This window comes from Mustelus asterias, chromosome 3 (genome assembly GCF_964213995.1).
Source record: "Mustelus asterias chromosome 3, sMusAst1.hap1.1, whole genome shotgun sequence".
Lineage (NCBI taxonomy): Eukaryota > Metazoa > Chordata > Chondrichthyes > Carcharhiniformes > Triakidae > Mustelus > Mustelus asterias.
Genome location: NC_135803.1, coordinates 96,264,852 through 96,282,818, shown reverse-complemented (window position 1 = coordinate 96,282,818; position 17,967 = coordinate 96,264,852).

Genomic DNA, 17,967 nt, shown 5'->3' with positions numbered 1-17,967 from the left:
CTCTAAAGGTAAACTTGCAGGTTGAGTCCGTAATTAAGAAAGCAAATGTAATGTTGTCATTTATCTCAAGAGGCTTGGAATACAAAAGCAGGGATGTACTTCTGAGGCTTTATAAAGCACTGGTTAGGCCCCATTTGGAGTACTGTGAGCAATTTTGGGCCCCACACCTCAGGAAGGACATACTGGCACTGGAGCGGGTCCAGCGGAGATTCACACGGATGATCCCAGGAATGGTAGGCCTGACATACGATGAACGTCTGAGGATCGTGGGATTATATTCATTGGAGTTTAGGAGGTTGAGGGGAGATCTGATAGAAACTTACAAGATAATGAACGGCTTAGATAGGATGGACGTAGGGAAGTTGTTTCCATTAACAGGGGAGACTAGGACGCGGGGGCACAGCCTTAGAATAAAAGGGAGTCACTTTAGAACAGAGATGAGGAGAAATTTCTTCAGCCAGAGAGTGGTGGGTCTGTGGAATTCATTGCCACAGAGGGCTGTGGAGGCCGAAACGTTGAGCGTCTTCAAGACAGAAATTGATAAATTCTTGATTTCCTCGAGGAATTAAGGGCTATGGGGAGAGAGCGGGTAAATGGAGTTGAAATCAACCATGATTGAATGGTGGAGTGGACTCGATGGGCCGAATGGCCTTACTTCCGCTCCTATGTCTTATGGTCTTATGATTCAGGCTCCACTGAAATACAACACTTGCTCTTAAAGCACAAACATAGTCCTTGAATATTGCAGACATAGTCAATCACCAATTGCACCAAGTACCTTCACTCATTCCTCATTCAGACATGATCTCACTGCAGAGATAGAACAAGCCAAACCACAAACACTGAGAAGCTAATAAACATGAAAAATGCTGGCATTTTACAACAGATCTGACAGCACCTGAACTTTTAATTGATCTTAAATGAGTCTTTCTGGCGTGAGGCGAGAAGTACAGAGATTCCAGAATCCACCTTGTGTCTTTCAATTTTCTCTGGACTCAGATAACAGGCAGTCAACCCGAGAAATCTGGCACAAAAGCCTGAGGCCTAGTATGAACAGGATACCAGAAGGAAAAAGACAGTAAAATGGGGAAATAAGAATACTGGTCTGCACTGGTCTTGTATACTTTAAAATGGAAGACTAGTAAATGGGGAAATAAGAATATTGGTCTGAATGTTTTTACGTTACTGAACTCATAATCCAGAGACCTGGACTAATGGGCTGGAGACTGAGTTCAAACCCCACCATGGGAGCTGGGGGGAATTTAAATTCAGTTAGTAAATAAATCCTGGAATAAAAAGCTACTCATAGTAATGGTGACCATCCAATTACCAAATTGTCATTAAAACCCATCTGGTTCACTAATGTCCTTTAGGGAAGGAAATCTGCCGTCCTTACCTGGTCTGGCTTACACATGACTCCAGATCTACAACAACAATGTGGTCAACTTTCAACTGCGCTTTGAAATGGCCTCAGCAAGCCACTCAGTTCTACAGGGTTGGGCAATATAGGAACCTAGGACATAGGAGGAGGAGTAGGTCATTCAGCTCTTTGAGCCTGCAAGCCACTCAGTTCTACAGGGTTGGGCAATATAGGAACCTAGGACATAGGAGGAGGAGTAGGTCATTCAGCTCTTTGAGCCTGCTCTGCTATTCGATTAGATCATGGCTGATCATACTGTGGTCTCAGCTTCACTCTGCTATCCACCCCTCCACCTGCACCCCCCCTCCCCCCCCATAACCCTGATTCCCTTTATCTATCAAAAATCTGTCTAACTCTGCCTTGAATAAATTCAACAACTCTTTGAGAGAAAGAATTCCTCTCATCTCAGTCTTAGATTGTAGACCTCTGATTCTTAAACACTGTCTCCAGGTTCCAATCTCACCCACAGGTGGAAAATCCTCCCAGTTTCTACTTTATCAAAACCCCTCCAGATCTTATGCTTCAATAGGATCCCCTCTCATTCTTCTAAACTCCAAAGTAAGCCCAACCCGTTCAAACCTTTCTTCATAAGATAAGTTCCTCATTCAAGTAAACAGTTTCTAATGCAATTATATCTTTTTTTCAAATAAGGAGACCAAAACTATCCACAGTACTCCTGGTGTGGTCTGACCAAGTCCATTGTACAGCTACAATAAAACTTCCCGACTTTTAAATTCCATTCCTATTGCAATAAGCACCAACATTTCATTTGCCTCCTAATCACTTGCTGTATCTGCAAACTTACATCTTGTGATTCATGTACCAGGACACCCAGATCTCTCTGAATTTCTACTCTTCCCACCTTTATCCACCTTGAATGTTACTTCCTCAAAAAACTCTAATAAATTAAACATGACTTCCCTTTCTCAAAATGACTCTGCCTGATTAAATTATGATTTTCTAAGTATCCTGCTATAACTTCCCTAATAATGGATTCAAGACTAGTAGTGACACCCACACCCTATGAATGAATTTTAAAAAATTGTTGAGGGACTAAGATCATGTGACCAGTGCAAAAGAAGGACCCTAATTCCTTTCTAAATGAGGCCACTATCCCAAAATGCACTTGGAGTATCTCAGCAACCCTGAAGAAAACGGGTTTTGTGGGAAAGAGTGACTTCTTTTTAATTCAGGCATCCCTGCCCTTTACCCTGACCCTTTACTTATTTGGCATCAGTGTCCCCATACTTGGTGCTCACCCTTGCATGAGCCTGCCCAGTGTCTCTTCCCCACTCCCCACACAACTCTGCTGGATAAAGAGCTGGTGGGAGGAGGGTAAAACGTGGTAACAGCAGCCCTTTATTGACTGCTGGCACAACCTGTTTCTGGTGCTCGAGGCAAGTCTAGTAAATCATGCTCCAAATTGGACTGTTTGCTCATCCAGAAACAAGGAGTAGCAGAATAGATTTCTAATCCTGAAGACTAGCTTTCTGTGCACTATTTTATTTTCTCTCACTGCCTCCTTCTTTGCCCTTTGTAGGTTGATTCCCAAGATCTTTGATCCATCCAGGAACAGTTGTGGCAAAGTGTTACTCTCTAGAATCTATACTATGCTAGAAAGAAAAAGGACTGATATTTACATTTTCACAACTTTAAGATGTTTCAAAACCCCTAATAACCAATTAAGTACTTTTTGAAATGTAGTCACTGTTGTAATACAGGAACCAGGGCAGCTTTTTAAACACAGGAATGGACAATGACCAGATCGCCTGTTATTTTGTGCTGTTGGTTGAAGAATTGGTCAGAAACAGAGAGAGAACTTTTTCCTTCCAATAGTGCCAAGGGATTGATTATTCCACCCGAGAGGGGTCTGAGTTTAACTTCTCATTCAAAAGATAAGTCTGAACATTTACTGAAACAGTTGTGGCAATATGAAATTCAGACCCTGCAACCAATGCTCAAATGTAGAACATTCAGCAAATATGCAGAAACATCAGTTGGGAGCTTCAGTTGTTGAGGGAAGTGGTTTTCTAAGGGATTTTTACAGTGTTGCCAAAGACAGCACATCCTGTGATCAGAGGATCTGGGAGGCAGGTTGGTGGGTTCGTGACTGCAGTTTATTGAGAGTGACAGAGCTGGAGGGTGAAGACTGGATGAACAGTTTGCCTGGAATCGACAAACAGACAGCAAGCCGGACTCTCTAGTACATGGACTGCTCCCTTACCACAGCCGTCACCTCTGACTGCTCCTGCCATGCTTCAGTGATGATGCCCTCAATTTCCCCACAGGGTAAACTTTATGCATTAAACTCTTCTGCTGCTGCAGGTCACACACCATCCAGACTTGGAAATATATCACTGGCACTGGGTCAAAATCCTGGAACATCCTTTCTAACAGCACTGAGTGTTTCTACACCACATGGATTGCAGCGGTTCAAGAAGGAAACTCAGCACCACTTCCACAAGGGCCATGAGGCATGGGCAATAAATGCTGGCTTTGCTAACGATGCCTACATTCTGGGAATGAATAGTGTTCACCTTGGCTGCCACCACCTCTTGCTCCAGCGAAAATGCCCAACAATAACCTGTGCACTGACCGAATGCTGCTGCACATCCACTTTGCAAATATCAAACAGGGGTGGGGAGGAGGAATCCGCACAGATTCCACCTCGTTACCTCACTGCTTTTCATCTTTAACACCAAACTGGCCCAACACACCACCCAAAATAATGTCATCAAAGCCCAACACCCCACTGACCCCGACACTCTGACCCCGACACTCTGACCCCGACACTCCGACCCCGACACTCTGACCCCGACACTCCGACCCCGACACTCTGACCCCGACACTCTGACCCCGACACTCCGACCCCGACACTCTGACACCGACACTCCGACCCCGACACTCTGACACCGACACTCCGACCCCCCGACCCCGACACTCTGACCCCGACACTCCGACCCCGACACTCTGACCCCGACACTCCGACCCCGACACTCTGACCCCGACACTCCGACCCCGACACTCCGACCCCGACACTCTGACCCCGACACTCTGACCCCGACACTCTGACCCCGACACTCCGACCCCGACACTCCGACCCCGACACTCCGACCCCGACACTCTGACCCCGACACTCCGACCCCGACACTCCGACCCCGACACTCTGACCCCGACACTCTGACACCGACACTCCGACCCCGACACTCTGAACCCGACACTCTGACCCCGACACTCTGACCCTGACACTCTGAACCCGACACTCTGAACGCGACACTCTGACCCCGACACTCCGACCCCGACACTCCGACCCCGACACTCCGACCCCGACACTCTGACACCGACACTCTGACACCGACACTCCGACCCCGACACTCTGAACCCGACACTCTGAACCCGACACTCTGACACCGACACTCCGACCCCGACACTCTGACCCCGACACTCTGACCCCGACACTCTGACCCCGACACTCTGAACCCGACACTCTGACCCCGACACTCTGACCCGGACACTCTGACCCCGACACTCCGACCCCGACACTCCGACCCCGACACTCTGACCCGGACACTCTGACACCGACACTCCGACCCCGACACTCTGAACCCGACACTCTGACCCCGACACTCTGACCCGGACACTCTGACCCCGACACTCCGACCCCGACACTCTGACACCGACACTCTGAACCCGACACTCCGAACCCGACACTCTGAACCCGACACTCCGACCCCGACACTCCGACCCCGACACTCCGACCCCGACACTCCGACCCCGACACTCCGACCCCGACACTCTGAACCCGACACTCCGACCCCGACACTCTGACACCGACACCCCGACCCCGACACTCTGACCCCGACACTCCGACCCCGACACTCCGACCCCGACACTCCGATCCCGACACTCCGAACCCGACACTCTGACCCCGACACTCCGACCCCGACACTCCGACCCCGACACTCGGACCCCGACACACTGACCCCGACACTCCGACCCCGACACTCCGACTCCGACACTCCGACCCCGACACTCCGATCCCGACACTCCGACCCCGACACTCCGACCCCGACACTCCGACCCCGACACTCCGACCCCGACACTCCGACCCCGACACTCTGACCCCGACACTCCGACCCCGACACACTGACCCCGACACTCCGACCCCGACACTCCGACTCCGACACTCCGACCCCGACACTCCGATCCCGACACTCCGACCCCGACACTCTGAACCCGACACTCTGACCCCGACAGTCCGACCCCGACACTCTGAACCCGACACTCTGAACCCGACACTCTGACCCCGACACTCCGACCCCAACACTCTGACCCCGACACTCCGACCCCGACACTCTGACACCGACACTCCGACCCCGACACTCTGACACCGACACTCCGACCCCCCGACCCCGACACTCCGACCCCGACACTCTGACCCCGACACTCTGACTCCGACACTCCGACCCCGACACTCCGACCCCGACACTCCGACCCCGACACTCTGACCCCGACACTCCGACCCCGACACTCTGACTCCGACACTCCGACCCCGACACTCCGACCCCGACACTCCGACCCCGACACTCCGACCCCGACACTCCGACCCCGACACTCCGACCCCGACACTATGACCCCGACACTCTGAACCCGACACTCCGACCCCGACACTCTGAACCCGACACTCTGACCCTGACACTCTGAACCCGACACTCTGAACCCGACACTCTGACACCGACACTCTGACCCCGACACTCTGACCCCGACACTCTGACTCCGACCCCGACACTCCGACCCCGACACTCTGACCCCGACACTCCGACCCCGACACTCTGAACCCGACACTCTGACTCCGACACTCCGACCCCGACACTCCGACCCCGACACTCTGACACCGACACTCCGACCCCAACACTCCGACCCCGACACTCTGAACCCGACACTCCGACCCCGACACTCTGACCCCGACACTCCGACCCCGACACTCTGACCCCGACACTCCGACCCCGACACTCCGATCCCGACACTCCGACCCCGACACTCCGACCCCGACACTCTGACCCCGACACTCCGACCCCGACACTCTGACACCGACACTCCGACCCCGACACTCTGACACCGACACTCCGACCCCCCGACCCCGACACTCTGACCCCGACACTCTGACTCCGACACTCCGACCCCGACACTCCGACCCCGACACTCCGACCCCGACACTCTGACCCCGACACTCCGACCCCGACACTCTGACTCCGACACTCCGACCCCGACACTCCGACCCCGACACTCCGACCCCGACACTCCGACCCCGACACTCCGACCCCGACACTCCGACCCCGACACTATGACCCCGACACTCTGAACCCGACACTCCGACCCCGACACTCTGAACCCGACACTCTGACCCTGACACTCTGAACCCGACACTCTGAACCCGACACTCTGACACCGACACTCTGACCCCGACACTCTGACCCCGACACTCTGACTCCGACCCCGACACTCCGACCCCGACACTCTGACCCCGACACTCCGACCCCGACACTCTGAACCCGACACTCTGACTCCGACACTCCGACCCCGACACTCCGACCCCGACACTCTGACACCGACACTCCGACCCCAACACTCCGACCCCGACACTCTGAACCCGACACTCCGACCCCGACACTCTGACCCCGACACTCCGACCCCGACACGCTGACCCCGACACTCCGACCCCGACACTCCGATCCCGACACTCCGACCCCGACACTCCGACCCCGACACTCTGACCCCGACACTCCGACCCCGACACTCTGACCCCGACACCCTGACCCCGACACTCTGAACCCGACACTCTGAACCCGACACTCTGAACCCGACACTCTGACACCGACACTCCGACCCCGACACTCTGAACCCGACACTCTGACCCCGACACTCTGACTCCGACACTCTGACACCGACACTCTGACCCCGACACTCTGACCCCGACACTCTGACCCCGACACTCCGACCCCGACACTCTGAACCCGACACTCTGAACCCGACACTCTGACCCTGACACTCTGAACCCGACACTCTGAACCCGACACCCTGACCCTGACACTCTGAACCCGACACTCTGACCCTGACACTCTGACCCCGACACTCTGACCCCGACACTCTGACCCTGACACTCTGAACCCGACACTCTGACCCTGACACACTGAACCCGACACTCCGACCCCGACACTCTGACCCTGACACACTGAACCCGACACTCTGAACCCGACACTCCGACCCCGACACTCCGACCCCGACACTCTGACCCCGACACTCTGAACCAGACACTCTGAACCCGACACTCTGACCCTGACACACTGAACCCGACACTCCGACCCCGACACTCTGACCCTGACACACTGAACCCGACACTCTGAACCCGACACTCCGACCCCGACACTCCGACCCCGACACTCTGAAACAGACACTCTGAACCCGACACTCTGAACCCCGACACTCCGACCCCGACACTCTGAACCCGACACTCTGACCCCGACACTCCGACCCCGACACTCCGACCCCGACACTCCGACCCCGACACTCTGACACCGACACTCCGACCCCGACACTCTGAACCCGACACTCTGAACCCGACACTCTGAACCCGACACTCTGACCCCGACACTCTGAACCCGACACTCTGACCCCGACACTCTGAACCCGACACTCTGACCCCGACACTCTGACCCCGACACTCCGACCCCGACTCTCTGAACCCGACACTCCGACCCCGACACTCCGACCCCGACACTCTGACCCCGACACTCTGACCCCGACACTCTGACCCCGACACTCCGACCCCGACACTCTGACCCCGACACTCTGACCCCGACACTCCGACCCCGACACTCTGACCCCGACACTCTGACACCGACACTCTGACCCCGACACTCTGACACCGACACTCTGACACCGACACTCCGACCCCGACACCCTGATCCCGACACTCTGAACCCGACACTCCGACCCCGACACTCTGAACCCGACACTCCGACCCCGACACTCCGACCCCGACACTCTGACCCCGACACTCCGACCCCGACACTCTGACCCCGACACTCTGACACCGACACTCCGACCCCGACACTCTGAACCCGACACTCCGACCCCGACACTCTGACCCCGACACTCTGACACCGACACTCCGACCCCGACACTCTGACCCCGACACTCCGACCCCGACACTCCGACCCCGACACTCTGACCCCGACACTCCGACCCCGACACTCTGACACCGACACTCCGACCCCGACACTCTGAACCCGACACTCCGACCACGACACTCTGACCCCGACACTCTGACCCCGACACTCTGAACCCGACACTCTGAACCCGACACTCCGACCCCGACACTCCGACCCCGACACTCTGACCCCGACACTCCGACCCCGACACTCCGACCCCGACACTCCGATCCCGACACTCCGAACCCGACACTCTGACCCCGACACTCCGACCCCGACACTCTGACCCCGACACTCCGACCCCGACACCCTGACCCCGACACTCCGACCCCGACACTCCGACCCCGACACTCCGACCCCGACACTCTGAACCCGACACTCCGACCCCGACACTCTGACCCCGACACTCCGACCCCGACACTCTGAACCCGACACTCTGACCCCGACACTCGGACCCCGACACTCCGACCCCGACACTCTGAACCCGACACTCTGACCCCGACACTCCGACCCCGACACTCCGACCCCGACACTCCGACCCCGACACTCTGAGACCGACACTCCGACCCCGACACTCTGAACCCGACACTCTGAACCCGACACTCTGACACCGACACTCTGACCCCGACACTCTGACCCCGACACTCTGACCCCGACACTCCGACCCCGACACTCTGACCCCGACACTCTGACACCGACACTCCGACCCCGACACTCTGACCCCGACACTCTGACCCCGACACTCCGACCCCGACACTCTGAACCCGACACTCTGACCCCGACACTCCGACCCCGACACTCTGAACCCGACACTCTGACCCCGACACTCCGACCCCGACACTCTGAACCCGACACTCCGACCACGACACTCTGACCCCGACACTCTGAACCCGACACTCTGAACCCGACACTCCGACCACGACACTCCGACCCCGACACTCTGACCCCGACACTCTGAACCCGACACTCTGAACCCGACACTCCGACCCCGACACTCCGACCCCGACACTCTGACCCCGACACTCCGACCCCGACACTCCGACCCCGACACTCCGATCCCGACACTCCGAACCCGACACTCTGACCCCGACACTCCGACCCCGACACTCTGACCCCGACACTCCGACCCCGACACCCTGACCCCGACACTCCGACCCCGACACTCCGACCCCGACACTCCGACCCCGACACTCTGACCCCGACACTCCGACCCCGACACTCTGAACCCGACACTCTGACCCCGACACTCCGACCCCGACACTCCGACCCCGACACTCCGACCCCGACACTCTGAGACCGACACTCCGACCCCGACACTCTGAACCCGACACTCTGAACCCGACACTCTGACACCGACACTCTGACCCCGACACTCTGACCCCGACACTCTGACCCCGACACTCCGACCCCGACACTCTGACCCCGACACTCTGACACCGACACTCCGACCCCGACACTCTGAACCCGACACTCCGACCACGACACTCTGACCCCGACACTCCGACCCCGACACTCTGACCCCGACACTCTGACCCCGACACTCTGACCCCGACACTCCGACCCCGACACTCCGACCCCGACACTCCGATCCCGACACTCCGAACCCGACACTCTGACCCCGACACTCCGACCCCGACACTCTGACCCCGACACTCCGACCCCGACACCCTGACCCCGACACTCCGACCCCGACACTCCGACTCCGACACTCCGACCCCGACACTCCGATCCCGACACTCCGACCCCGACACTCTGACCCCGACACTCCGACCCCGACACTCTGACCCCGACACTCCGACCCCGACACTCTGACCCCGACACTCTGACCCCGACACTCTGAACCCGACACCCTGACCCCGACACTCTGACCCCGACACTCTGAACCCGACACTCCGACCCCGACACTCTGAACCCGACACTCCGACCCCGACACTCTGACCCCGACACTCCGACCCCGACACTCTGACCCCGACACTCCGACCCCGACACTCTGACCCCGACACTCCGACCCCGACACTCTGAACCCGACACTCTGACCCCGACACTCCGACCCCGACACTCCGACCCCGACACTCCGACCCCGACACTCCGACCCCGACACTCTGAACCCGACACTCTGACCCCGACACTCCGACCCCGACACTCCGACCCCGACACTCTGAACCCGACACTCTGAACCCGACACTCTGCACCCGACACTCTGAACCCCGACACTCTGAACCCGACACCCTGACCCCGACACTCTGACCCCGACACTCCGACCCCGACACTCTGACCCCGACACTCCGACCCCGACACTCTAACCCCGACACTCTGAACCCGACACTCCGACCCCGACACTCCGATCCCGACACTCCGACACCGACACTCTGACACCGAAACTCCGACCCCGACACTCTGACACCGAAACTCTGACCCCGACACTCTGAACCCGACACTCCGACCCCGACACTCTGACCCCGACACTCTGACCCCGACACTCTGACCCCGACACTCTGACCCCGACACTCCGACCCCGACACTCTAACCCCGACACTCTGACCCCGACACTCCGACCCCGACACTCCGATCCCGACACTCTGACCCCGACACTCCGAACCCGACACTCCGATCCCGACACTCCGACACCGACACTCTGACACCGACACTTCGACCCCGACACTCTGACCCCGACACTCTGACCCCGACACTCTGAACCCGACACTCCGACCCCGACACTCCGACCCCGACACTCCGAACCCGACACTCCGACCCCGACACTCCGATCCCGACACTCTGAACCCGACACTCCGACCCCGACACTCTAACCCCGACACTCCGACCCCGACACTCCGACCCCGACACTCCGATCCCGACACTCTGAACCCGACACTCCGACCCCGACACTCCGATCCCGACACTCCGACACCGACACTCTGACACCGACACTCCGACCCCGACACTCTGACCCCGACACTCTGACCCCGACACTCTGAACCCGACACTCCGACCCCGACACTCCGACCCCGACACTCCGAACCCGACACTCCGACCCCGACACTCCGATCCCGACACTCCGACACCGACACTCTGACACCGACACTCCGACCCCGACACTCCGACCCCGAAACTCTGAACCCGACACTCCGACCCCGACACTCCGACCCCGACACTCTGAACCCGACACTCCGACCCCGACACTCCGACCCCGACACTCCGACCCCGACACACCGACCCCGACACTCCGACCCCGACACTCTGACCCCGACACTCTGACCCCGACACCCTGACCCCGACACTCTGAACCCGACACTCTGACCCCGACACTCTGACCCCGACACTCCGACCCCGACACTCCGACCCCGACACACCGACCCCGACACTCCGACCCCGACACTCTGACCCCGACACTCTGACCCCGACACCCTGACCCCGACACTCTGACCCCGACACTCTGACCCCGACACTCTGACCCCGACACTCCGACCCCGACACTCCGATCCCGACACTCCGACCCCGACACTCTGACCCCGACACTCCGACCCCGACACTCCGACCCCAACACTCTGAACCCGACACTCTGACCCCGACACTCCGACCCCGACACTCCGACCCCGACACTCTGAACCCGACACTCTGAACCCGACACTCTGCACCCGACACTCTGAACCCCGACACTCTGAACCCGACACCCTGACCCCGACACTCTGACCCCGACACTCCGACCCCGACACTCTGACCCCGACACTCCGACCCCGACACTCTGACCCCGACACTCTGAACCCGACACTCCGACCCCGACACTCCGATCCCGACACTCCGACACCGACACTCTGACACCGACACTCCGACCCCGACACTCTGACCCCGACACTCTGACCCCGACACTCTGAACCCGACACTCCGACCCCGACACTCCGACCCCGACACTCCGAACCCGACACTCCGACCCCGACACTCCGATCCCGACACTCCGACACCGACACTCTGACACCGACACTCCGACCCCGACACTCCGACCCCGACACTCTGAACCCGACACTCTGAACCCGACACTCCGACCCCGACACTCCGACCCCGACACACCGACCCCGACACTCCGACCCCGACACTCTGACCCCGACACTCTGACCCCGACACCCTGACCCCGACACTCTGAACCCGACACTCTGACCCCGACACTCTGACCCCGACACTCCGACCCCGACACTCCGACCCCGACACTCTGACCCCGACACTCTGACCCCGACACTCCGACCCCGACACTCCGATCCCGACACTGCGACCCCGACACTCTGACCCCGACACTCCGACCCCGACACTCCGACCCCGACACCCTGACCCCGACACTCCGACCCCGACACTCCGACTCCGACACTCCGACCCCGACACTCCGATCCCGACACTCCGACCCCGACACTCCGACCCCGACACTCCGACCCCGACACTCCGGCCCCGACACTCCGACCCCGACACTCCGGCCCCGACACTCCGACCCCGACACCCTGACCCCGACACTCTGAACCCGACACTCTGAACCCGACACTCTGACCCCGACACAATGACCCCGACACTCCGATCCCGACACTCCGACCCCGACACTCCGACCCCGACACTCCGACCCCGACACCCTGACCCCGACACTCCGACCCCGACACTCCGACTCCGACACTCCGACCCCGACACTCCGATCCCGACACTCCGACCCCGACACTCCGACCCCGACACTCCGACCCCGACACTCCGACCCCGACACTCTGACCCCGACACCCTGACCCCGACACTCTGAACCCGACACTCTGAACCCGACACTCTGACCCCGACACAATGACCCCGACACTCTGACCCCGACACTCCGACCCCGACACTCTGACCCCGACACTCTGATCCCGACACTCTGACACCGACACTCCGACCCCGACACTCCGACCCCGACACTCCGACCCCGACACTCCGACCCCGACACTCCGACCCCGACACTCTGAACCCGACACTCCGACCCCGACACTCTGACCCCGACACTCTGACCCCGACACTCTGACCCCGACACTCTGACCCCGACACTCTGACCCCGACACTCTGACCCCGACACTCTGATCCTGACACTCTGACCCCGACACTCCGACCCCGACACTCTGACCCCGACACTCTGACCCCGACACTCTGACCCCGACACTCTGACCCCGACACTCCGACCCCGACACTCCGACCCCGACACTCTGACCCCGACACTCTGATCCTGACACTCTGAACCTGACACTCCGACCCCGACACTCCGACCCCGACACTCTGACCCCGACACTCTGAACCTGACACTCCGACCCCGACACTCCGACCCCGACACTCCGACCCCGACACTCTGACCCCGACACTCTGACCCCGACACTCTGACCCCGACACTCCGACCCCGACACTCTGACCCCGACACTCTGACCCCGACACTCCGACCCCGACACTCCGACCCCGACACTCTGACCCCGACACTCTGACCCCGACACTCCGACCCCGACACTCTGACCCCGACACTCCGACACCGACACTCTGACCCCGACACTCTGAACCCGACACTCCGACCCCGACACTCTGACCCCGACACTCTGACCCCGACACTCTGAACCCGACACTCTGAACCCGACACTCTGAACCCGACACCCTGACCCCGACACGCCGACCCCGACACGCCGACCCCGACACTCCGACCCCGACACTCCGCCCCGACACTCTGAACCCGACACTCTGACCCCGACACTCCGACCCCGACACTCTGACCCCGACACTCTGACCCCGACACTCTGAACCCGACACCCTGACCCCGACACTCTGACCCCGACACTCTGAACCCGACACTCCGACCCCGACACTCTGAACCCGACACTCCGACCCCGACACTCTGACCCCGACACTCCGACCCCGACACTCTGACCCCGACACTCCGACCCCGACACTCTGACCCCGACACTCCGACCCCGACACTCCGATCCCGACACTCCGACCCCGACACTCTGACCCCGACACTCTGAACCCGACACTCTGACCCCGACACTCCGACCCCGACACTCTGACCCCGACACTCTGAACCCGACACTCTGACCCCGACACTCCGACCCCGACACTCCGACCCCGACACTCTAACCCCGACACTCTGAACCCGACACTCCGACCCCGACACTCTGACCCCGACACTCCGACCCCGACACTCTGACCCCGACACTCCGACCCCGACACTCTAACCCCGACACTCTGAACCCGACACTCCGACCCCGACACTCCGATCCCGACACTCTGACCCCGACACTCTGAACCCGACACTCTGAACCCGACACTCCGACCCCGACACTCTAACCCCGACACTCTGAACCCGACACTCCGACCCCGACACTCCGATCCCGACACTCCGACACCGACACTCTGACACCGACACTCCGACCCTGACACTCTGACCCCGACACTCTGACCCCGACACTCCGACCCTGACACTCTGACCCCGACACTCTGACCCCGACACTCCGACCCCGACACTCTGACCCCGACACTCTGACCCCGACACTCTGAACCCGACACTCCGACCCCGACACTCCGACCCCGACACTCCGACCCCGACACTCCGACCCCGACACTCCGAACCCGACACTCCGACCCCGACACTCCGATCCCGACACTCCGACACCGACACTCTGACACCGACACTCCGACCCCGACACTCCGACCCCGAAACTCTGAACCCGACACTCCGACCCCGACACTCCGACCCCGACACTCTGAACCCGACACTCCGACCCCGACACTCTGACACCGACACTCTGAACCCGACACTCCGACCCCGACACTCTGACCCCGACACTCTGAACCCGACACTCCGACCCCGACACTCCGATCCCGACACTCCGACACCGACACTCTGACACCGACACTCCGACCCCGACACTCTGACCCCGACACTCTGACCCCGACACTCTGAACCCGACACTCCGACCCCGACACTCCGACCCCGACACTCCGAACCCGACACTCCGACCCCGACACTCTGACCCCGACACTCTGAACCCGACACTCTGAACCCGACACTCTGACCCCGACACAATGACCCCGACACTCCGATCCCGACACTCCGACCCCGACACTCCGACCCCGACACTCCGACCCCGACACCCTGACCCCGACACTCCGACCCCGACACTCCGACTCCGACACTCCGACCCCGACACTCCGATCCCGACACTCCGACCCCGACACTCCGACCCCGACACTCCGACCCCGACACTCCGACCCCGACACTCTGACCCCGACACCCTGACCCCGACACTCTGAACCCGACACTCTGAACCCGACACTCTGACCCCGACACAATGACCCCGACACTCTGACCCCGACACTCCGACCCCGACACTCTGACCCCGACACTCTGATCCCGACACTCTGACACCGACACTCCGACCCCGACACTCCGACCCCGACACTCCGACCCCGACACTCCGACCCCGACACTCTGAACCCGACACTCCGACCCCGACACTCTGACCCCGACACTCTGACCCCGACACTCTGACCCCGACACTCTGACCCCGACACTCTGACCCCGACACTCTGACCCCGACACTCTGATCCTGACACTCTGACCCCGACACTCCGACCCCGACACTCTGACCCCGACACTCTGACCCCGACACTCTGACCCCGACACTCTGACCCCGACACTCCGACCCCGACACTCCGACCCCGACACTCTGACCCCGACACTCTGATCCTGACACTCTGAACCTGACACTCCGACCCCGACACTCCGACCCCGACACTCTGACCCCGACACTCTGAACCTGACACTCCGACCCCGACACTCCGACCCCGACACTCCGACCCCGACACTCTGACCCCGACACTCTGACCCCGACACTCTGACCCCGACACTCCGACCCCGACACTCTGACCCCGACACTCTGACCCCGACACTCCGACCCCGACACTCCGACCCCGACACTCTGACCCCGACACTCTGACCCCGACACTCCGACCCCGACACTCTGACCCCGACACTCCGACACCGACACTCCGACACCGACACTCTGACCCCGACACTCTGAACCCGACACTCCGACCCCGACACTCTGACCCCGACACTCTGACCCCGACACTCTGAACCCGACACTCTGAACCCGACACTCTGAACCCGACACCCTGACCCCGACACGCCGACCCCGACACGCCGACCCCGACACTCCGACCCCGACACTCCGACCCCGACACTCTGAACCCGACACTCTGACCCCGACACTCCGACCCCGACACTCTGACCCCGACACTCTGACCCCGACACTCTGAACCCGACACCCTGACCCCGACACCCTGACCCCGACACTCTGAACCCGACACTCCGACCCCGACACTCTGAACCCGACACTCCGACCCCGACACTCTGACCCCGACACTCCGACCCCGACACTCTGACCCCGACACTCCGACCCCGACACTCTGACCCCGACACTCCGACCCCGACACTCCGATCCCGACACTCCGACCCCGACACTCTGACCCCGACACTCTGAACCCGACACTCTGACCCCGACACTCCGACCCCGACACTCTGACCCCGACACTCTGAACCCGACACTCTGACCCCGACACTCCGACCCCGACACTCCGACCCCGACACTCTGAACCCGACACTCTGAACCCGACACTCTGAACCCGACACTCTGCACCCGACACTCTGAACCCCGACACTCTGAACCCGACACCCTGACCCCGACACTCTGACCCCGACACTCCGACCCCGACACTCTGACCCCGACACTCCGACCCCGACACTCTAACCCCGACACTCTGAACCCGACACTCCGACCCCGACACTCCGATCCCGACACTCTGACCCCGACACTCTGAACCCGACACTCTGAACCCGACACTCCGACCCCGACACTCTAACCCCGACACTCTGAACCCGACACTCCGACCCCGACACTCCGATCCCGACACTCCGACACCGACACTCTGACACCGACACTCCGACCCTGACACTCTGACCCCGACACTCTGACCCCGACACTCTGAACCCGACACTCCGACCCCGACACTCCGACCCCGACACTCCGACCCCGACACTCCGACCCCGACACTCCGAACCCGACACTCCGACCCCGACACTCCGATCCCGACACTCCGACACCGACACTCTGACACCGACACTCCGACCCCGACACTCCGACCCCGAAACTCTGAACCCGACACTCCGACCCCGACACTCCGACCCCGACACTCTGAACCCGACACTCCGACCCCGACACTCTGACACCGACACTCTGAACCCGACACTCCGACCCCGACACTCTGACCCCGACACTCTGAACCCGACACTCCGACCCC